The sequence below is a fragment of the Columba livia genome, chromosome 18 (assembly GCF_036013475.1).
Source record: "Columba livia isolate bColLiv1 breed racing homer chromosome 18, bColLiv1.pat.W.v2, whole genome shotgun sequence".
In the NCBI taxonomy this organism is placed as follows: domain Eukaryota; kingdom Metazoa; phylum Chordata; class Aves; order Columbiformes; family Columbidae; genus Columba; species Columba livia.
In genome coordinates, this window is record NC_088619.1 from 4769251 (window position 1) to 4792751 (window position 23501).

The window sequence follows — 23501 nt, forward strand, 5'->3', positions numbered from 1 at the left end:
TCCGAGGTGTCTGTGCTGCTCGGTTTTTGTCTTCGTCTGCATATGCTCAACAACCCTGGAAAACAGACAGCGAGGCTCCTGTTCTCCCACATCCCCTGAGCCACAGAGCGGAGATGTGATGTTCTGGTAAACAGGAAAGATTTAGTTTCTATTCATAATTTTTTGTGCAAATGTATAGAGTGATTTTTTAAAATCATTAATTTAATATAGGTGATACCATGAAGGAGGCATAGAGCTGGGTTTACACACATTAAGAAATAAGGGCTATACTACCATGTGTGCATGGATACGATGTATTCGGCTGGAACGATGCGAATTGGGCTGTGGATGGGTTGCTGGTTAATTACCTGTTGAGCTGCAATTCAGCCAGTGCTGTCTGCTGAACAAAACGTTAGTGCAAACTTTACAGGCCACAAACCTCCCTGCAAAGGCAGTTTTCCTAACAGGACCAGTATACGAAATACTGGAGATTGTGCCCGCGTTGAAGGGAACTAGTGAGAGCCCATGGGCAGATCATCAATCAGACAAGGAGGGCCCCTCATTAAGCAGATGGAGTCTGTGCTGTGGACTTTGATGGCTGGACGACCCCAATGGAGGCAGAGAGGTGATTGGGGAAGCATCAGGGTCCTGCTGTTCGCAGGGATGGACACACAGCTGAGTCACCCCCACTGCTGCTGGCAGATAATGGCCATTCCGTATCACCCAGTTCTTCGGGCTATAAAGCTGACAGCTGACTCCGACCATGGTAACAGCATTGATTTTAATAGAGGGAAGTTAAGAGAAGCATTTGGCTCTGCAGTTGCTCACTTTACTCTTCATCTAATAAAGCAAGATGAAGTCCACCCCCTGGTGTCACTCCAGTGGCAGCCAGCGGTGGGGACAGCATGTAGGAGCGATGAGTAATGTTAGAGATGTACAGCCTTGGACAGGACTGAGTGAAAGGGAAGAAGCTCAACAAAACCAGTCTGACAATAGTAGCATGTGTTAAAACAAATCTTTCCAGGAAGTGGCAAAGGATAGGACGAGAGGAAACGGCCTCAAGTTGCACCAGGGGAGGTTGAGGTTGGATCAGGGGAACAATTTCTTCCCCAAAGGGCTGTGGGGCATTGGAACAGGCTGCCCAGGGCAGTGCTGGAGTCACCATCCCTGGAGGGTTGGACAGATGCAGAGATGAGGTTCTCAGGGACACAGTTTAATGCCAGGGGTGGGTTATGGTTGGACTCAATGATCTTGAGGGTCTTTTCTAACCAAAATGATTCTATGATTCTGTACATGTTACTGAAATAGGAGGCTGAGCAGGGTGTCGGAAAGACCCCTGAGTGGGTGAGCCCACCCTTAACAGACACACAGGAAGACCCAGATGAACAAATACCATGCCAAGGTCCTTTAAGTGAGGAGCAATTGCCGTGCTCAAAGTTACTTATTGCTAGGACTGAAGCCAGTGTTTGAAATAAATCTTGGTGGTTTTAGCAGTTTTGCTAATGCTTGTGGAAGAAATAGACTTTAGTGCAGTTACTCCTGATTTATGCAAAGTGGGAGAAGGATTAGATGGAAATCTGAAAAGCAAGTGTCAGTGTCCTTCAAAAAGCTCTTAAATGGGGTCAGGGAAAGCAATTTAGGGGGAAGCAAAGGGCTAAATATGAATCCTTTGGAGAAAATCGTCCTATGAGACTTTTAATGTGAGATCAGCTGTACCACTCCCCATCAGCTGGCAGGCTGGAAAAGGGTTGAGCTGTTTAACTGCTTCATGTGACAGCCTTAGTCCTGAACAACCAGTCTGCAGATTAAAAACAATGTAAAATTAAGTCATATGTCATTTATAAAATGATTTTCAGATCCTGGCAGCGACTTGGCATCCATAAAATAAATACAGTTGTGTAAGAGAGTTCTCGTGAGTGAGGTGGCCCTAAAGCCTGGCCCGGCTCCGCGCTGGGGTGGCATCGTGGCCTTGGCTCTGGTGTGTTTGCCAAAGTGGATTCACTTCAGAGAGATTTCAGATTTTACCTTCACCAGGGCAGGAATTAGGCCAGCGGTGGGGTGCAGCACCTTCTCTTTGGTGTGGTTTTGTTTGAAGGTTGTGGGTGATGGTTCGGCCATGTGAATCCAGCTGTCTCATAGCAGATGTCTTCGATCTGTAGCCCGTGTAGGACCATCCAAAGGCTAAAGGCAAGATCAGCTTCTCTGAAAGCAAGGAGTGAAATGTGCCCTTTTCCTCCCTAAATTCTTCTGCGTTGCTCTGGTGGTGTTGTTATTAACTGCAGTCAAGTCGCTTCACTGTAACAGGGACCATCCTCTTTTGTTTCCTTGGGGGGTATTAAAAAGCCACAGGGAGATTTCGGGTAAACCTTAGAATGGGCATTTTCCTCAAAAATGGCCCAGAAGGTGAAATGCTGCCAGTGCACCATCACTGGGAAGGGTGAACTGAGCACTTCTTTAAAGCTGCAAAGATAAAACCGCCAGCAAAGATCAAAACAATCTGCGAATACAGCTCTTAATTTACACAAAAGCTCATATTTCTTTCTTCACAGTTTGGAGACAGAATTTGCTCCACTGCCACAGCAAAAATTTGACCTTAACCTCAGTGAAGTTCAGAAAAGGGGTTGTTAACTGTGAATGACTTTTGGAAGATGATTTGAACTTGTTTGGGTATCTTGAACCATGGGATGTGGATGAGAACTGTTTATTTCCGAGCTACCAGGGTTCCTGGTTTCTGTCAGAGCCTGGGAACAGCATTGCCTGGGGGGGGTTCCCTCCTTCCACATCCTTTGCTCTCCCTCCCCAGGTAGGGTGGTCGCAGCAAGGGCTGATGCTCATGGAGGCAACACTGAGCATATTTCTCCAGTTTGCTGCTAATTGGTGATGGGTTGGCAGCCGCTGGGCAGCGAGTCCTGGCCTGGCATCTGCTGGGAAACGTTCCTGCTGCATCAGGACCCACGATTTCCACAGGCGTTTTCATCAGTCTTATCATAAAGGTGAATGAATAAACAACCTATCTAAACTGGATTCTTTCTTTATCCCGAGAGAGAGCTTTAAGGATCAAGGCTGAAGCCAAGAGATGTCCTGGGACAAACTTGCATTTGCCTGCCCATAGTGCTCTGGTTCTGTGAATAACCGGGATTGTTTCCTCTGCAGCACAGTTGGTCTTTGCACTTAATATGCCATTTTTTACAAGGGCTATAATGATGAGGAGAGCCAGAGATGCTGAAGAAGGCAGGTCATTCCTTGCAAGCGCCAGATGATATACAGCATACTATTAGCAGGGCGACACACTTCTTTCAGAAACCGAGCAAGGTTTCTTATGTAACCCATGGGTTTGATCTCCACCAGGCGGGCTCTTTTTTCATGGTTGTCAGTTGCAGGGAAGCAGAGGCATTTCTGCTTCCTTGTCTGCAATAAATTCAGACAGGGCTTGTGTTGGCTGTAAGGTTAAAACTGAAAGATGCTCCTCCCATGACATTGAAAGCAGCTGAAAAGAGGGACAGGAGCAGATTTCCAGGCAATCGAACAGCCCCAGGGTAACCTGCGCTGGGGTATTTGCTCTGGTCTCTTGCTGATGCCCATCTTCTTTTTCTTCTCACAGCGTCAGTACTTTCTGCCAGATGGCTATTATTTTTTACAGGACTACAGACAATTATACCTGTCAAGGGCATGCCAGAGTAGTTAGCGTTTATGGTGTTAAGGAGATTACCTTCTAAATGTTAATAGCAGACACAGACACTGTAACTTTCCTACTCGAGATCCTTATTAGATCCCTGCCTTGCAGTGCTGTTGGATGCTACGAGGCTCACAGATGTACAACGTGGTCACTCTTTGGTACAGGAATCATGCCTGTACACACCACACACAGCTGATGCTCACGCTTTGTCACCACATGCAGGCACAAGGTCTTTCACCCCTCACGTGTGGCAAAGTTGTGCAAGGGTCAGGCCCAGGGACATTTGCTTTCACATGTTTCTCTGAGCTGGGTCACAGCTGCAGGTATCAAGGAGCTGCTGTGTGTTTCCTGGACATTTAGGTTGTGGGGGACGTTTCTGTTGCCATTAGAGTCAAAATCAATCTGGGGACCCGCAAGGTCTCCAGTCTCTGCAGCTTCTTGACTGTCTTCTCAAAGACCAGAGGGTTTGGTCGGTTGTCAGAAAGGCAGCACCGTGCAAAGGGTTGGACATGGGGTGGTGTGAGATGTGTCTTATGCCCCTGGGGCTGCTGGGGAGTCTCTCAGTCCTCTCAAGGAAGGATCTTCTCAGCTTAGATTGCACGCATCAAAGCAGGAGCCAACTCTTCATCTTTGTTTGATGGCACCTGACGCAACAAGGCTCAACCAACCAGCTGCAGCTGAGAGGAGAAAAGTCCAAAATAGCTGCTGCTGGAAATGGCTCAGTGACATAAGTTTATGGCAGAATGATCAATCTGCCCTACATTCACTGGAAACCTTTCCTAATTTTGCAAGCCAGAACCATTTGTCAAATACAGAGTTGGTGTTTGCTCAGGAGTCCTACACACCTGGTACCTCTCAGGCCCAGATGTGAATTGTGCCAGGTTGTAAAGCCAAGTTCTCATCCTGAGCGTAAAGAGGATGGTCCCTCATCTTGGCTGTACAGTGGATGGTCTCACCATCCAGCAGCAGCATTTTGCCCCGAGACCTCTGTACGGGCTGTGCATTGCATTGCAAACCAAGGGGAGACCATTTGCTGTTGAGTTTTTGAATTGTAAAGAAATTGAAGGCTGAGGCTGAATAATCATAGTTTGGATTGGAAGGGGCTGCCCAAGCCCATCCAGTGCCCCCCCTGCCATGAGCAGGGACATCTTCACCAGCTCAGGTTGCTCAGAGCCCCGTCCAGCCTGGCCTGGGATGTCTCCAGGGATGGTTCATCCACCACCCCTCTGGCCAACCTGGGCCAGGCTCTCACCACCCTCAGGGCAACAATTTTTGAATTCTCCCAACCTCTTGCTGGGAGTGCAGATCTAAGAGACACCCATGTTTGGCCCCAAGGGGTCAGCCCTTTGCCATTGTCCCAGGAAAGCTGAATTGACATTAGCAGGACAAAATCCCTTGGTTTTTCCTGCTGATCTGCAGCCAGGCTGCTCAGAGGGTGTCAGGGAGTGTTTCAGCTCCCTGTGCTTCAGGCTGAAGGTTTGTTGTGCAGACATGGGGCAGAATTTGTGACTGTTGACTCAGGGAACAGCAGTGGTTAAAACCAGAGACAGGTCTGGCCCTTTCTGTTTATTCTTTCCAAGGGCATCTGTCCTCCCACAGCTACAGAGGAAGGTAGAACAGGAATGAAGAGGAGGGAGTCCCAGATACTGTCCTTGGGGGGAAGAAAGAAAAACTGAGTGAAAAAGCGAGTAGTTAAAATTTTCTGTTCCTTCATGTCTCCTCTTTCTGCCCTTGATGTATCAAACAAAGGCAGAGGTGAGGGGGGGTTAGAAAACCTCGGGAGGGAGCCCCCAAAACCCAATTTCTTTGACACTAATTTGGTTAAAGAATAAGGAGATTCATTGCTGATTGTTACATATGCCTTCCTGAGCACGGAGAAATCCCACGTCAAGGTCGCTGGCTGAGCGATGCCCTTGGCAGAACACACATCGCTTCCCAGCTGACCGTGTTCTGCTCCCAGTCACACCAGTACAAGCGCAGGATGACTCAGCTCAGGTCGATGTGGTGGGTGAACCAGAGACTTTGGCTTAGCAGGGTGTCAGTTTTTCGTTGCCATGCTGTGCTGACAGCACTGCGGTATCTCCCCTCTATGTCTCATCCAGCAATTTGAAAGGACGGGCTAGATCGGCTAATGGAAATCAAGACCTACTTTGAGCAAATAGGGGTAAATATGGCACAAATATATCTTTTTCTCACTGTTTACAGGCAGTACGTGCGTTTTTAAATGGGAAAGTCACTTTCCGGTGTCCATTAATGAGGTGGACTCTGCTGAGGGTGTTGGCAGGTGAGTCCAGCCATGGTCACTCACCAAAATACGCACGGCTCTCCAGAGCATTTCCAGTCAGCAGGATGAGTTAATAATATCACACAAATGTGAATAATCATCTCGGGCATTGCAGCGTCAGCGTGACTGTGACATCTTGATTATGTCAATGGGAAGTGTTTTGGTCCCATTGGCTGAGCCCCCTCCCAGAGGAGGAGGAGGGAGGAGGGAAAGGGGCCAAGAACTCTGATGTTATCTACAGGGAAATATTAATATTATTAGTACAAGACTTTGGTACAATACATTAACTCATCCGAAAAACAGAGATTCCAAATCCAGGAACAGTGAAAGGAAACAAAGCAAATAGGTTTGCACAGAGTTCATTCATCTGTTCATCTGTTTGTCTGTAGGTGCTGCAGAATCACTCAGCGCTGGAAGAACTTTTCCCACCTGCGATGTTCCGCTGATTGCAGTTTGTCTTCAAGAACACCATGAGCTTTACCAGCATCCCAGGACTAAGCAGAAAGAAGCATGAAATATCTTGGGTTAGCAGCAAGTGTGTCATTTGCAGAGTAGTCAGGAATAGAGCAAATCTTATGACAAAACTGATTGGCGTTGGGAGCGTGCCCTGCTTTCCTGAGAGTCGAAATTCCCTGAAAATTAGGGAAATGGCAAAGTTTCCGCTGACTTGTTGTATTCCAGATGGTTTGATACTGTATTTGATACACTCTTTAATGGACACTTGTGGACGAGCAGAAGCAGAATTCATTTCTTGTTTCTCCAAGCAGGACATTTGGCTTCGTCTCCCCTTCCAGCTCCAGATTTAGAATGGGATTCTAAATATAAGAGTCTATATCCATAAAAATGCAGAAAAGCTCCAAATCCAAATCATTTTTGGCACTGAAAAAAAAGTCACGGTAGCTATGAAATACCACCTGCAGCTATTCTAGAGGGGATTTTACTGTGCTTGTTATTATAAGAGCTGGTTGAATGTATCTCACGTTTATTTTTACATTCCATCAAAGTTTTGAAATTCAAAATGTTAATAGTAAGTATAACATCTCCCCTCCACTCCCTGTAAGACTGATCCTTTTTTTTTCCTTTCCCATTTTAACATTTTTAGCTTCAAAATATGGAATGACTGAGTTGAAATACAATTGGGGAGGAATTTCCCAAAACCGTTTACCACTTCCACCACCCCCACTGCTTTCCAAGGCTCTGGCCCATGCCTTCCACACCATTAATCTGAGAACGGCAGCACCCCTTCTCCTTTGAATATCAAACTCTTACGTTGCAGAAGCTGCCTATAGAGATACACCATAACCACCATCTTAAAAGTACTGAATCGAGCAGAAAAAAGGCCCTTTGAAGAGCATCTTCCTCCCTTTGCTGTTCTGCAAGGCGGTGCAGATAGGAAGATGCTGCTTGCAGAAGGTGAACACTGTTGGTTCTGTATGGTTTTACTTGAAAGACCTCGGTGTGCAGCTTTAATTCCTCCCCATCTGAAAAGACTTCTGCAAAGTCTCAGCTAGGCAAGCAAACTCCTCTGACTCTGCCGGCAGCTCCTGCTCGCTGGTTGTTTTCTGATCAGAAAGCTCAGCTCAGGTAAACCAGCCTGCTCCTGTTTTGAAGTTAACAGAGCTACACAATTTTATATGGCCCGAAGCATGCAAAGAGCGCTGTGACTTCCAAAGGCAGGTGTTTCTCTCCCTCTCTTTGTGTTTGTTCTTAAAATTTTATTCACTAGGTACAGCTCACGGGAAAAACACTGCTTGGTTTCGAAGGGAGGCAGTGACACCTTATCTACAATTGTGCAAACAGCTGTTGGGTTCGTTTCCTGCAGTCGTTTTATGTATCAGTAAAATGCAGTCAGCTGCACAGTATGAATGAAGCGTTACACTTCGCTTTGATTGTGTTTTCACCAGTTCTGCAAGGCTTGACCTGGAAATGAATACCATCCATCCCGTGGGGATGAGCAACTCAAGGTTTGTGTGCTGTGTGTTAACGCTTCTTGTGTCTTGAATACTGTGTTCAGTTTTGGGCCCCTCATGCCGAGAAAGTCCTTGAGGTGCTGGAGCGAGTTGAGAGACGGGAACAGAGCTGGTGAGGGGCTGGAGCACAAGTGCGATGGGAGCGGCTGAGGGACCTGGGGGTTCAGCTGGAGAACAGGAGCTGAGGGGAGACCTTCTGATCTCTGAACTGCCTGAAAGGAGCTTGGAGCCAGGGGGGGTCGGGCTCTGCTCCCCAGGAACAAGCGCCAGGAGCAGAGGCAACGGCCTCAAGTTGCACCAGGGGAGGCTGAGGTTGGATCTGGGGAACAATTTCTTCCCCAAAGGGCTGTGGGGCATTGGAACAGGCTGTCCAGGGCAGTGCTGGAGTCACCATCCCTGGAGGGGTTGGACAGATGGAGATGTGGTTCTCAGGGACATGGGGTAGAGGTGGACTTGGCAGTGTTGGGTGAATGGTTGGACTTGATGATCTTAAGGGTCTTTTCCAAGTAAAGTGATTCTATGTTTCTGTGATAAGCAAGAAGAGCAGCAGAGCATGGGCTGGACTTGTGAGGAAGGTACCAAGTGTCCATCATCAATGGTCACTCTCAGCAGCAATGTCACCCACCACCCCATTTTTGAAGGCCACAGCTGCCATGTCTCGGCCTGTCTTTCTTGCACAGACCTTTCTGCTGCATTGACTGCTCTTAGCAAGTCTTCTCGTCAAAACAGATCAGTGTCACAGGGGGTAGAGGGTTTTTCTTTGCTCTAAAGAGCATTTTCATTGAAGGACACCTAATACGTTAGGAGAAAGAGAGGTGACACAATTCACTCCACTTGTCACTTTACATCTGGTCGGTGGTGCCAGGAATGAAACTGAGCAGTCCAGGGGAACAGGATTAATTTGTTAATGAATGACAAGGAAAAGTCCTGCAAAGGGGTGCTGGGGGAGGCAGCGTGCAGAAGGGGTTGTTAAGGGAAGAGCTGCTCCATCAATGCATGAGATAAATGTAGAGATAGATGGACACTTTCCAGAGTCAAATGCTAAAGTATATCTCAGAGACACAAGGTGCTTCCTGAAGAATCACCGTGATGTATTCAGGGTTGGATTTTCAAAGTCAGCTAAAGGTAATTTCTTTGGGGTTTTAATACAATATATTGGTTTGCTTGGGAAAGAAAAAAAAAAGAAGAAACCAATCCATTTTAAACAACCAAGAGAAGACAAACAGCTGTAATTTTAAAGCATTGAGAGCAATGTATCCATTTTGAAGAGGAGAGTGATTTTTCAGAGCTCAAAGCGATGAAGCACCCAACCCCTATCATAGTTCAGGGGAATGTCAGCACCTGTTTCCCTTTAACTAAAATTGAAACACGATGAATTTCATGTCAAGCCAGGCCTCTGTACAGAAGAGCGTGTTAAAAGGTTTCCAGAGGATGTTTAGAGGCATAACACGGGGCTATAATATGAAATACATGGCAATTTAACATACAACTATAATTGTATTATACAGCCGTTATCGACAGTGCGACTGACACAATGTCCAATTACGAAGGGGGAAATGACATCTCTCGCAGCTTAACAGCTACACCGTTAAGTATGGTCAGTCTGTGAGTTATTAAAATGGCAGAAATTAATGTTAAAATAATAGATTGGCATTTCCTTAAGATGTGATAATATTCCCGTAAATCTCCTTTAGATAAGAGGAACGTAACCGAGACATTAAAGGACTGTCGGTATATGTGCAGCGAGGGTGACTCTCAATGAATAATAAATGGCTCTAGGTGACTTGTTGTTATGGCGCTGATATTGCACGATATTAACTTTTAAGGCATGCCTTCAGAACTCAGAAACTTTATGGACTCCTGTGTTTTATGATCTCGTAACCTCATCCTGGAGGCGGTGGCTTCTTTGTTCCATCTCGTGATTACCAGGTAGCCGCTGGCACCGTGTCCAGCCGCTGCACCCTCCGCTCCCCATCCGCCTCCCCAATCGATGGTGGTTTTACTGGGCTGGAATCAAACCACTTTAGACCATATTTCCTCAGACATAAAAAGTTACATAGGGCTTTACCGTCCCTAAGTGATGTATGCACATTAGCTAATTAATTAATCTTGCTGAGTAGCATATTAATTTCTTTTAATTTCCTACCTGACTTGAAAGGTAGCATTTCCCTGAAACGTGGTGCTATAGGAAAGGATTTAAAGATTTAGACTTTCCAAGTCTGCTCTGAGTGCATGCATGAGCACACAGACAGACAGACACACAGTCTTGCCTTCACAAGAGAGATGTGGGCCCTTTCTTTCAACAAACATTCACTCTGGTCCAAAAGGACCTTTTAATGTAAGTAAGTGACCTAGGAACTCACCTCCTAGTTTCAAAGATGCTTAAAGCCACATGCAAAAGAGGGCTGAGGTGCCTCGGAGTTTCAACACCTAAATCCAACGTGGTATCCCGGCCCCTCTGCCTCGTCCCTGCTACTGGCTCCTTCTTCACAGAGTCACAGAATCCCAGCATGTCAGGGGTTGGAAGGGACCTGGAAAGCTCATCCAGTGCAATCCCCCCATGGAGCAGGAACACCCAGATGAGGTTACACAGGAAGGTGTCCAGGCGGGTTGGAATGTCTGCACAGAAGGAGACTCCACAACCCCCTGGGCAGCCTGGGCCAGGCTCTGCCACCCTCACCAGGAAGAAGTTTCTTCTCAAATTTAAGTGGAACCTCTTGTGTTCCTGTTTGAACCCATTGCCCCTTGTCCTATCACTGGTTGTCACCGAGAAGAGCCTGGCTCCATCCTCCTGACACCCTTTATATATCTGTAAACATTAATGAGGTCACCCCTCAGTCTCCTCTTGTCCAGCTCCAGAGCCCCAGCTCCCTCAGCCTTTCCTCACACGGGAGATGCTCCACTCCCTTCAGCATCTTGGTGGCTGCGCTGGACTCTCTCCAGCAGTTCCCTGTCCTGCTGGAACTGAGGGGCCACAACTGGACACAATATTCCAGGTGTGGTCTCCCCAGGGCAGAGCAGAGGGGCAGGAGAACCTCTCTGACCTACTGACCACCCCCTTCTAACCCACCCCAGGTACCATTGGCCTTCCTGGCCACAAGGGCCCAGTGCTGGCTCATGGTCACCCTGCTGTCCCCAGGACCCCCAGGTCCCTTTCCCCTACGCTGCTCTCTAATAGGTCATTCCCCAACTTAGACTGGAACCTGGGGTTGTTCCTACCCAGATACAAGACTCTACACTTGCCCTTGTTATATTTCATTAAATTCTTGCAGTTGGTACAATTAAAGTTCTGTTTCTTGGTGTGTACAGAGGGATTTTGGTCCTCTCTGAAGACCAGCCCTGCTGTGAAGCTCCAAGTAAGGCTCTCCTCTAGTCAGGTCCTCCCAAAAATTCAGTCCAACAGGCTGGACATGCTGACCTGTGTCTCTGTTTTTCCTTCCAAAGCCCGTTCTCCTGGAGGAACCCCAAACCACCAGGCTAGGTGGCTTCTGGAGCTGTGTCTCGTGGACATTCCTGGCAGGTGGAGAAGGACAACCCAGCCTTAGAACCCTACAGGTGGTCAAGCTGGATTGTCCCCTCTTGGCTGGGGAAAGAAGACGGACTTGTTATCACATTTGTGATAAAGTGGCAGCTATAATCCAGCTTGATTCACCATAAATCCCAGCCTCCAGTGTGCCACCCAGAGTTCAAGGACATGCTCAGAACCTTTTTCACCCCCAAAGAGCCGATTTCTGAGCTTTGCCACTCCCCGAATCTGTCTGAACCTTGTGCAGAGGCTTTTGTATCAGTCTCACACCTTTGTGCATGGGACAGGGACGTGCATCCAAACAGAATTATTCAAAAGGATCGCATCGGTGTGATCATATACTTGTGTAAATGGGCTGGGAAAAGGTGCCAAGACGGACTACAGACAGGCTGGGAAAGGTTGCCTTGCCTCAGGTGTGGATGTGCCCTCAATCAACCATCCCCTCACGCTTTCGTTTCCCTCTGATGTGGTGTCAGGGCTCTTCCCAGGCGAGGCAGGCTGGTGGGGCAGGTTGTCCAGCCTGTCACCACCCTCTGCCCAGGGTGCTGCTCTCCCAGGACAGCAGGAATTGCTCTCTGCAGGTGGAGGATGGCCACAGCCACTGCTTTTTCCATGATTTGTGGATGAAGTGTCCTACCCCGGTGCTGTTCTGCCTCCCAGCCAGCCTACCAGACCTACTTATGCCCCTTCATCCTTGTCACTTGTGCTGTTCTAGAAGGTGACCTTCCTTTGCCAACCTTCTCAGGAACTTATTTTTTCTTCTTTGTTCCTTTTTTAAAGATTTCTCAGCAGTTCCCATCAACTATTTATGTTAAAGGTTGTCAAACTCATTTAACAAGAACTTCCCCTCTCTGAGCAGGCTAGAAGAGGGCAATGCTCCCTCTTATCCTCACTGTGATGCTTCTTAATTGTCTTCAGATTAAAAATGCTGGGAAAACAAACAAACAAACAAAAAGTGTAGGTATTTTTCTAAATAAGTCCCACAAATTCAGATCCTTCTTGCTTCTGAGCTGGGCTTAATTCTGGGTTGATGGCATTCTTGCAAGGGTGAGTGAGACTCCTGTCTTCTACATCTCTGATATGGGTTGAGACACTATTTGCGTTATGTCAGAGCCGGCGAAATATTCTACTCATCCTATATAAAGTAACAGACTTACTATTTTCAGTTTCTTGGGAAAAAGAAGTAGTTCAAGGCAAGCAAACTATCCCATATTATTTAGGACATCTGGGTGCATAGAGCGGGGTCTTGTTTAACAGGACTGAATTAAGTTTGGGAGTCAGATTCCATTTGGAAGTGAAAAATAGAATCTTGTCACACTGAAAACATAGACCTGAAAAACACTATATTGCTTGAGAGCACAGCAAATGTGTGTGGGGTGAGGAAAGGGATCTTTAACCCATTCACTCTCATGATGTTCCTTCAATATGAATTTGTAAAACATTTTAGCTGGCCAGGTTTTATGGGAAGGGTGTAAAAAAGAATCCATTGCCTTTAAGTCCACTGTTAACCTTCCCACTTGTGTGGCAGCAGATGCCCGACATGAATGGGAGCTGCGCTACCTCGGATTCAAAATACTCTTTCTAATTGCTGTTTCCCCTTTTCCAGACAGTTTCGTTAGTGGATGGTGCATTACATATAAAAGCAATATCTTCCCTACTGAAAATGTGCATATGCACACACACAACTCTTATGGGGGGTGGGGGGACGGACACAAAAATCAAACCCAAACATTATTTTATTTTCCATCGAGCTGTCTGGGTTGTCAGTTAAGGAAATTAGTCCATCTATCACTTGTCTCTAATTTCCCATCACTTTCCCTGCAACCTGTGAGCTTTTAAAGAAACTTCATTTTTCCCTCATGATTGTGTTTCTTTTTTTACTCCCCCCAGTTCTTAAGTAGGAAAGTCCCAGAGGATTTACATGTCTGTAAGAGACATTTTGGAGCATTTCTGTTTCTTGCACGAACTTACTGCATCCAGTTCTGGTTCCTCAGCACAGGACACACATGGACCTGCTGGAGAGGGGCCAGAGGAGCCACAGGAATGACCCGAGGCTGGAACAGCTCTGCTGGAGGACAGGCTGAGAGAGCTGGGGGGTTCAGCTGGAGAAGAGAAGCTCTGGGGAGGCCTTGTTGCGGCCTTTCTATACTTAAAAGGGGCCGATAAGAAAGATGGGGACAGACTTTTCAGCAGGGCCTGTTGTGATAGGACAAGGGGTGATGGTTTTAAACTAAAGGAGGGAGATTCAGGCTGGACATGAGGAGGAAATTGTTGGCCCTGAGGGTGGTGAGAGCCTGGCCCAGGTTGGCCAGAGAGGTGGTGGATGAACCATCCCTGGAGACATCCCAGGCCAGGCTGGACGGGGCTCTGAGCAACCTGAGCTGGTGAAGATGTCCCTGCTCATGGCAGGGGGGGCACTGGAGGAGCTGGGAAGGTCCCTTCTAAGCCCAAGTAGTCTGATTCTTACACAGAAGTAACAAGGACATGCCCAAATTACAGTGCTGGAGGAACAGGCAGCGAGGGATGAGATGGTCAGTTTGTGCTGGGGAGGGAATGAGGCCGCAGCCTCTGCCCAGCGCTGATGCTCGATGTTCGAGCTCTGTGGGAATGTGATACAGGGTGTTTGTGCAACGTGTTTGCTCTGTCTGGTATATTTGATAGTCTCAGCTCCTATACATGTGTTTGTTTTGTCTCTCAGTGTTTGCGAGGGGCTGTATTTGTTTTGGGGTGTACATGTACCCCAGGTGTATTTGATCTGTGACCATTCACACAACAGATCCTGCTCCAAACCACCCGCGGGTGCGCAGTCCCTTTCCCTCCTTTTGTGTTCACCCACACACCTTCACTTCCCTTCTTTATTTGATGTTGTGTCTCCCCTGCAAATCCTTTACGTTTCTAAATTTATGAAAATGGCAGAGTAGCAAAGAAAGCTGGAACAGCTGGGGATGCCTTGGGGACAGCACTTCCTGGCCCCGCAGATTACTGCGCTATCGCGTTGCACTTAATTGTTCCAGTGTTTAGCAAATTGTATTAATTAAAGTGGCACATCTGGCCTTTTTATCAGAGGCTGCGCAGTTCTGGTTTTGATCCTGCAGTGACAGACTCTGACGGTATCAGCACCCCCGGGTAAACACTCATTACACCAGGGGAAGCTTCATTTATCCTGCGGGAAGCCGAAAACCGGGTCTGATGGAAGCACAGAAGCCTCATTGAGAAACTTCCAGTAAGCCCTGGAAAGGAAAAGCCAGTCGTTAGTCAGGTTTAATCACCACGGCTCTGTTGATAGCAGCAGCTCCCCCCTCCCAATTAAATCAGCTTCCATCCTTGTTGGGGGTTTGTGCCCAAAAAATAACTGGACCAAAAGATCAGCCATAGCCGAAGATTTACTGAGGACTCACCATCCTGCACCCGCAGCCTGTACCGCAGCTCCCCCATTGTACAGAATAGCTCACAAGCAAATACATCGCTTAATTTAACCTATCTAACTTTCCCAGATCCCCCTAGGCAGATGAAACTCTCCAAAAAGGATGAATGCACTCTACAATAGGTATCTTGTTCAGCTCTGAAACTGCCCACAGGTTTTAGTGAAAAGAGCCCTCCAAGCTCTCAGCACAGGCCCCTACCTACCGCATCACTGCACACTCACTCCAGTTTTCCATTCCAGGTAGTTTTTAAAATGCATCAACTTAGTAGCACAGGTAAAGGATGTTTTCTATAATCAGTAACTTCAGCTGCTTTTTACTTTAGCGACGTTTATATCCTCGTGCATCGGGCACAACATTAAAGGCCTCATCAGATAGAGGTTGAGCTTGGCAAAAGGAGGGAGAGAGAAGATAAATAGCAGGACTCAGCTCAACGTGCAGTGTCAAAACTGACTCTTGTGTTTGACTTTGGACAAATAAGGGACTTAAGGAGTGGACAAACTTACATACAAACTCATGTAATGCAAACAAGCATGTCTGGGTGACAATTAAATTAAAGTTTTTAAGTGCCTAGCTAGAGTTGAGTGTATTTAGGGGCCTTTCAGAGGATGGTGACTGAAAGCCTGCAATTTGTGTGCTAATCGAGCCAGCCCCTCTCCAGGTCTGCAGCCTGGCCTGATGCTGAGCCCTCTGCGCCCCCAGCTCCACTCTTAATAGGCGAGAAATGACCCTGTGTGCTGTTTGTGGTGGCCTGGAATTGCAGATAATGACACGGTGCGTGGGACAATTACTCCACCCACCGAATCCCACACTGCCAGGGCAGTTCTTCTTTTGGGGTGGCTGCCTGTGTGCTCCATGGGGTTTATTTTTGGTGGGGGGCTGCCAACAGCCGGGCTGGGCTCTGTTTTGTCCAACACATTAGGGAGCCAAAGCACTGAACCATGGCAGATACATGAGCTGTTGCAATGGGTGCTGAGTTAGGAATTAATCACCTTAATAGTGCGGGTAAGTGATGCTTTGCACCCCACATCAGAAGCTATTCTTAAAATAATGGGCTGTAAATAGAGCAAAAATACCCACTGGAGCCAGTCTGAGCTGTGCTGCTCCACACTCACAGCTCACTGAAACCCTCTGGACATGGCTGAAATGTCCTGGAAACCCTTGCTTTGAGCCCAAATTGCAGGTTCTCAGTGCTCGCTGGCACCTCAGCATCCTTGCCCAATCTGTGTTATGTCATCTGAGGGGTCCCAAAGTTGTGGATGCAGAGAAGGCTGTTTCCTCACTACATTAATCCTGCATTGCCCTTCCAAGAGCCTGGTGCAGTTCCGAGCAGATTCAGCTACCAACCTCAGCGAAGGGCAGCGGGAGAGGCAGATGCATCTGGCATCATCGCCCCTGCACAGGAGTTTGCCGTGTATTTTATTTTCTAAACACCTGGGGACAGATGCTCAGCTCAGGCAGGGTGACGGGTCCTGATTCACATCACCGCCAGCAAGCCCTTAGCTAAATAACCGAGAGGCGAGGGAGGAGGGAAGGGTAAATTCAAACACAGGAGCCTAAGAAAGAGTCCACTTGTAAATTCAGCCCCAGCCAAGCTCCAATCAGAGACACAGAGTTGCACAAGGCTGGCGCAGATTTGCAGTTGTATGGGGTGAGTGTTTGCCTCCCTCTCCCTATAATTACTGTTACTGATATCATTAGGGCGCTCCACTTGGCACATCCGCTCACTTGGCAGCTCCGGCTGAGGCTTTGGGCTTTCCAGCCTTTAGAAAGCTTTGCAACACTTCTCCTTGAGCACACGCTCTGCAGCTAAACGAGTAATTATCCGGGAGCTTTAATCAACCTCCATTCGAGCTGAATTTGCCACTAAATTTGTAGCAAACTCTGAGGACCCTCTGAAGCGTGAATGCACGCTGGCGTTTTGCACAGGGAAGGGCTTCAGTTGCCTTGTTGGTCTGAACAGAAACTTTCTGTCTCCTACGACTGCAGTATTTAAATGAATGGGTGCTTGAGAGCGCGGAGCAGGAGTCCCAGCCGAGCCGTGTCAGGAAACAGCTCCACATCTGCCCGAGTGTGGGACGTTTTATTTATGTTCCCCTTGGCAAAAGAAAAGAATCTGCGATCAGGAGGTGGTAAAAAAAGGTGTTTCCTAACAAAAACACCCAAGGAGTTTGACTCCAATCTGCAGCCACAGTGAAAAAATGCACAATTGCAGAAGAACTTGGAAATGTGCAGGGGTTTGCGAGCCCGTGTGGGGATAACTTCCCCTCATGGCACGGCAAGCCTGCCCTTTGCTCTAATGGGCGACTTTGATTTTCTGCTTTCATCAGCCCTGACTGCTGTCACAGCGTGCTGGGGTCAGTTTGTCACCCGAGGAGAGGTGGCTTTGCCATGAGGAGCTTGGTGCACCCACAGCAGGGCAGGGGCAGCTCCGAGCGCTGCAGCTGCTGTTCCAGGAGGAGGAGGTGGGCTGGGGACAGGTTTGGTGGGCTCCCAGCCTTGGTCATCCATCTATACACCATCCTTCAAGCCCACAAGTTGCAGAACTGCACATTCCTGCTGTCTCACCGACCGCGTAGAACCATTTTCTGATGCAACATCAGGAACCTGAGTCTTGCTCATGTGAGAAGTGCCTTCTCAAAATGCTGGCTTACATCACTCTCTAAGTCTTACTTTCGTTTTCCTCTCTTTTGTCGGCATTAATTCATTTGAATGTTGGAGCAACACCAGTAGGCAACACCTTGTGCTACACACTCCATGTCACACACTTCAAAAGAAAAAGGAGGCAGTGGCAGAAACGAGGTCTGTTTTGTCCAGCCCCAAGTCTGAATCTTGCATTTCCAGACCAGAATCTCTCTTAAGCAATTGCCTGGTGGTCAGGATGTGACGGGGCTGATGCTCTGCGGGGAGATGGACCCACAGGCTGGATTCACGCATCCACATTCAGCTGTCTGCAGAGCACACATCCAGATATTCCTATCGCTTGGTACAACCCTGCTAGAACAATGGCCATAAAATATCCAGTTACTGTGATTTTTAACCTAATACCATGTAAGTGATTATAATTTCCCTTGCAGAATTATGAAGATTTTGTTTGCAAGCAGCAGAGTCCATCAGTTCTCTCGATTGCTTGTTCCAGTGGTTAGTTTTTCTCATTCTTAAAAATTTATGCCTTATTTCTCATTTGAATAGCTCTAATTTTAATTAGAAGGCATTGGCTCTTGTTACTAAATTAAACAGTCCTTTGGTACCAGGTGTCTTGTCTTTGATCTGGTGAATATTGCACTGCCCTTCCTTTGCTAAACTAAACATACAGATTTGTAAATCACTTACAATAAAGTACGTGGGGTATTCAATAATTCCTGTATCCACTGCCAATACATAGATCAATAGACCACGGATAGAGCAGCACATGGAGTGACAGAGATCAGTAAATGGAGAGATGGATCCAACTGTATGGAGATAAACAAAGGGAGCGATAGATAAATTGATATATTGACAAAATTCCCCCTCTCCAGGCTGTAATGAGTCTTTCACATTAATGAATGGTTTTTCTTACCTGAAAACTCAGTTGATTTACACCATACATCACTCTGTTGATGGAGCCGTTTGGCTCCTCACCTTCCCCTGGTGTCACAGTCTGTTCGACGATGGACTCATGATGATTCTTCTACCTTCATCTCAGAGTGCAAAATTAAGGCAACCAAAATGCCAAGGGGTTATAATTCAATCAAGCAGTGTTGCTTTATTAATTTGCCCGTAAAGCAGCACGCGATAGAGAGAATAAGAAAAAGGGAAAAGAAACGGGGAAAAGTAAAAGCAAAGATGAGAAATGAGGTTGCATTTATCACCAGTCCGGTTCCAGAAGCGTCCCTCTGGTCGCCGGTCCTGTGGAGTCCTGCCGGTCCTCCGTCATGGTTTGGGATCCTCTGGTGGGAAGATCTTCAATGGTGTCCATTCTGGAGTCATCTTTTATGCTTCTTCACCCCCCCTTGCTCCCATTGTTTGAGGCCAGTCTCCGCCTTGATTTCACAACCCAGGCTCATACTGCGCAGGCTTGAAAGATTCACACTTTCTTTCGCCAATGCTTACATGTCCAGCATTCAGGGGTCTTTCTCTAGTCCATTGGGTGACCTCAAGACCCTTGGCAAGCTTCTGGGCATTCTCCTTTTTGTTGGCCATTGTTTGGGGGAGCAGGTGGGGGACACGTGTGACTGAGGCCGCAGGTGAGAACACATCTTCTGCACGGCAGCTATTGTCCCTGGGTCGAAGAGACCGTCATAACAATCACTTGCAGGAGACAGGGGCTGGTTTGGCTGAAGCAGCAGGCAAAGTCCACACAGCAGCCATGGTAAGCAGCAGCCCCCCCCGTATCGGAGAAACAGTGCAACACAATGCTTCTCCTCAGGCCTCTCTCCAAGTCATTGTCCATCTGTTCTTTCTGTCAGGGCCTCAGTTCTCTAAGTTCTTGGTTGGCGATGTTCAGGCAAATACTGCTCCATCTTCGGACCGACTCTCACACCTGGAAAACCCGTCCCATCCCCAGTCACAGGGAAGCAGCTCCCTTTCCACTCCCCGCATGCCTGGCACCTTTGCTGCTACATTTACCAGTCGCTTCTTCCCACTGCTTGCCAAAAGCTCTCTATATCCAACACACTCAACTCTGCATCTCAAACTTGCCAACTGGCAGGAGCAAAAGCAGCTTTTTTCTTCTTTTTTTTTTTTCTGTCCTTAGTCGACTCTGGCCCCCGGCCAGTCAGTGTCTTCATTTATTGTAATGAATTTGTGTCATTAATATGTTGGATATGCACAGCAATTGCAAAGTAGTACATTAGTACAAAAGCTATTGCGCTGGATGCCAGCGTTTTATTGCCACAGCTGATTTACAGGCTGATAAGCAACTTTGCAGTTGTCCTTGAGGATGGGACAAAGGACAGGTAGCACGGCCGGACCGAGGCGGGGACACAACGGGGGCAGCCGAGGAAACGTGGGAGGTTTCCCAGGGCTCGCACAGCTGGGGGTGGACTTGACAATTTCATCTTTGCTCTTCAAAATGTCTTTTCCTTCGTGCAGCGATCCCAGAGAAACGCTGCGCACAAAGCCTGAGTGGAAATCTGCGGCGCTTGGAAAGGCGATTAAATGCCGTTACAATACTCGAGGTTTGGGAGCTTCGATGTGACTAGCTCGTAATAGAGCCGTGTCATCACTTTATTGCAGAGATACGATAAAGACGGGCATTATATGGTGTTAACATTTAACAGCCATAACTTAACTTCCAAAAGACTTTACAGGCCAAGTCTCAGTGAATTGTTTCTTTCTGTGCGTTTAATCCTGGGCTCACATGCTACAGAGCAAGCGTATTTGCAGAAAAGATAGAGTGCTAAGCAGACAGACCCACAGACCTGTCTGTCTGTCAGCTCCAGAGCGTAATCCCTTGAAATGCAGCCTTTAAAAAATAAGTATTTAAAAGGAAAGCATGAAACAGGACCAGCACCAACAACATATTTGAGTGCCAAAAATAAATACCAAGCACCCCCCTCCTGGCACTAACTCCGTGCCCAAAGGAGTCAGTTGTGAACCCCTGTACATGATGCTCCTGGCAGCTTTTTGGGGGCAGGATCAGGCATGAAACACAAAGAAACTTGAGCAAGGTCAGAGCATCAGTTCAGATCCACCTTAGGCACCAGCTCTGGGCTTGGAGGGATCCAGCCAAGATGCTCCATGGGCCAATTCCCACCAGTGTAACATGCTGCTTGGGCTCCGGAGCTCGTCCCAGCACAGAAACACCCAGATCCAGAGTCTGAATTTGCAGAGTGAACTGTTGGCCAAATGTTTTCCCAGGAAATAGTTTCCCTGTGGTACTCACTGCTACAAGGTACAACTGAAAGCACCGTGCTACAAAATCAGATGGCTTGAGCACCCACAGTTATAGAAAAGGGATAACTCCAAAGACGACCTCTTTGGAAAGGGTGCTGGATCTTCTTGCTTTGGGTCATGAATCAAAATTTCTCCCCTGGGAAGGAAGGAGGAACATTCCCTGTGGATGGAGCAGGGGACGGCTGGGGAGGGAGGATGTTTTTGCTGAAACCACCCGGTCCTGCCTCTCCTTCCTATGGAGCAGCTGCTGCCGGACATGGCTGGGACCAGCTATTGATCTGGGGGAGCCCCGTGCTCTCCATCTGCCACCTGGGAGGCAGGAGGGACGATCCCCACATATTTCACAAGCCCTGGAAAATGGAGTGGGCAGCCCAGGGACCTCCAGAGTGTCACTCCCCATCTTAATTAGGACTGTCAGCTTGCCTTGCATTTTAGCTAATTAATTACACTGCTTCGTAGCTGCATTTCTAGTTGACACCAGCGCCTTTTGAACAGGAGGGGTATCGATTTCACCAGCTCCCTGCACATCTTGCTGTTTGTTTGTTCTCACAGTCAAGACTCACACAACAGGAAGCGTTGGGTGAGCGCTCAGGAAAATAATGAACAGTGTTATCTGAGAGGCATATCAAAAAGATTTGGGCCAGAAATGGATTCGACTGCTGAAAAACCTATTAGCAGCGTCTCAGATTTCCTGTGTACCAGCAGGTTAGGGGGCAAGCACTTTAACATTGCCCACAGCTTGTGGTTAATTACTGTTTGTAGAGTTACCGTCTGGAGTTATGCTTGACAAAATGCCCATAAAGACAAAAATGGAATACTTGCGGATTTTGGATGGATGCCACCTGGTCCCCCTACCCTGCCTCCCCGACTGGGTGACAAAAAACACTGGAAAGCAGAGTTGGTGTCTTGTAGAGCTTTTGTGCTTCGTGTGAGCAGCGGTGACCTGGAGCAGCCGTGCTAACGTGGGGACTCTGATCCCACAGGGCAGCCGAGCCATTCAGAGCCGTGACCTGATAAAATGCCATAACTCGACATGGCTATTGCATGTGTCCTTGTTTGCTCTCCCGAAGAGCATTGCCAGTGACACAGCATACCCACAACTACCTGCTGAAAAAATCATAGAATCACAGAATCATTTTGGTTGGAAAAGACCCTCAAGATGATCGAGTCCAACTATTAACCCACCCCTGGCACTGCCTCATGTCCCTGAGAACCTCATCTCTGCATCTGTTCAACCCTCCAGGGATGGTGACTCCAGCACTGCCCTGGGCAGCCTGTTCCAATGCCCAACAGCCCTTTGGGGAAGAAATTGTTCCCCAGATCCAATCTGAATCTCCCCTTCTCTGAACTCACTCCAACACCTCAAGGTCTTTCTTGTCGTGAGGGGCCTAAAGCTGACTCCAGGATGTAAGGTCTGGCCATTCAGAGTTGATGCAGCAGGAAACAGGTCTTTTCTAGCCATGAATACTTTCCCCTTTTAAGGGCCACAGTGGAAGATCCTCCTTGGACTGGTCTATACTTGCAGCAACATGAACCAGTATGCGGAAGGAGCAGAGGTGTGAGACGGGCTGTGCAAGCAGCTGAGGCTCTTCAGCCTGGTAGGGACATGACTGGAAGGGAATATGAGCAGTGCATGAAGTCCAATAGCTTTTTGCTGCCTCCTCTGATAATAAAATCTGTGGAGAACATCAAACAACCCGATCCAGTGCTGGGTTCAGAGCAAAAAAAGGGGGAAAAGCAACAGGGAAGAAGGAGGGTGGTAGGAAAAGCAAGAGGAAGAACAGGCTGGTGACAGCTATCTGTTGCCTTTGTATTAATTCCCATTTCTTCTGGTATGTGGCAGGAGGTTTTGGGAGGCCCCAAGGATGGAAGGTGAAGGTGGCCAGGCTAATTTCTGTGTATTTATGCCTGAGATCCTGCTCAGGAATGCAGTGTCAGGATCCCAGTATCACAGTCATGACTGGTAAAGCCTAAAAAGCTCCAGCAGAGTGACGTGTAAAGCTGGAAATGGGTGTAAAGGGGGTGCCAGCCCAGTGTTTGGCCCCCAGCCCACCTCTGCCGCCCCAGCTAATGGGGCAGGTAATGGGCCGAGGGCCATGACCTGCACTGGGCATCTGCTGCCGACCTCTCCCGGGGGTTGTGACCCAAAGACCAAGAGTGACTAATGCAGAGATTTATGCCTTGTTAATAACAGAATCGGGCAATCAGTGTAATGAAATCCATGCTCTGCATTAATGAGCGGCTGAGGCAGTGGGGTCCGAGCTTTCCCTTCTCCCAGGGTGGGCAAAAGGGGGGATGTCTGGCTGAATTCAGTCACTCCCTCCAGAAAATGGGGCCATGCCCAGGCTAGGCCGGGCCCAGTGTGTCGCTGAGCTTTAGGTTTGCTACTAGGCCAGCCCCAGCTTGGTGGTTGAAAACAGACACTCAGCACTACAGGGGTGGTGAAATGTTCATTCCCCAAAGGGTTTGTGCCCCTCAGATGCTGTGTTGTCTCATGGCCTGAAAAATCCACATTTGTTTTTTTCTCGAGTACAAGTTTCAGGTTTACATCACTGCTGGTGCAGCCTGGATATAGTGGGTTATTTCTCCCCTGTAACTTCCTGGCTTCTTTTCATCCAAGACCAGGAATAAGAAGGGATCGAGAGCATGGAGACATGCCTATACATTCCCTGGCCCTCCAACTGAAGTGCTGTTCTTTCTATACATATTCAGAAAGATCGTCACACAAAAAGACATACAGGAGAAAGACGCTAAACTGACACAAATT

The 23501-nt window shown here is 47.9% G+C and overlaps 2 long non-coding RNA genes across 2 annotated transcripts in view; one reads left to right on the forward strand and one right to left on the reverse strand.

Moving 5' to 3' along the window:
• The window catches only part of LOC110359332 (uncharacterized), a 51491-nt gene extending 40604 nt beyond the window's left edge, over window positions 1-10887 (forward strand). Inside the window, exon 3 of the long non-coding RNA XR_010467004.1 lies at window positions 6329-10887. This is a non-coding gene — a long non-coding RNA (uncharacterized LOC110359332). The remainder of the gene's footprint in view (window positions 1-6328) is intronic.
• Window positions 10888-11396: 509 nt separating this feature from the next.
• Window positions 11397-22940, reverse strand: LOC135575757 (uncharacterized). Its single transcript, XR_010467005.1, has 3 exons — window positions 18417-22940; window positions 18191-18309; window positions 11397-14665 (listed from the first exon to the last, which is right to left on the reverse strand). It is a non-coding gene; the product is annotated as an uncharacterized LOC135575757 (long non-coding RNA).
• Window positions 22941-23501: the final 561 nt, after the last annotated feature.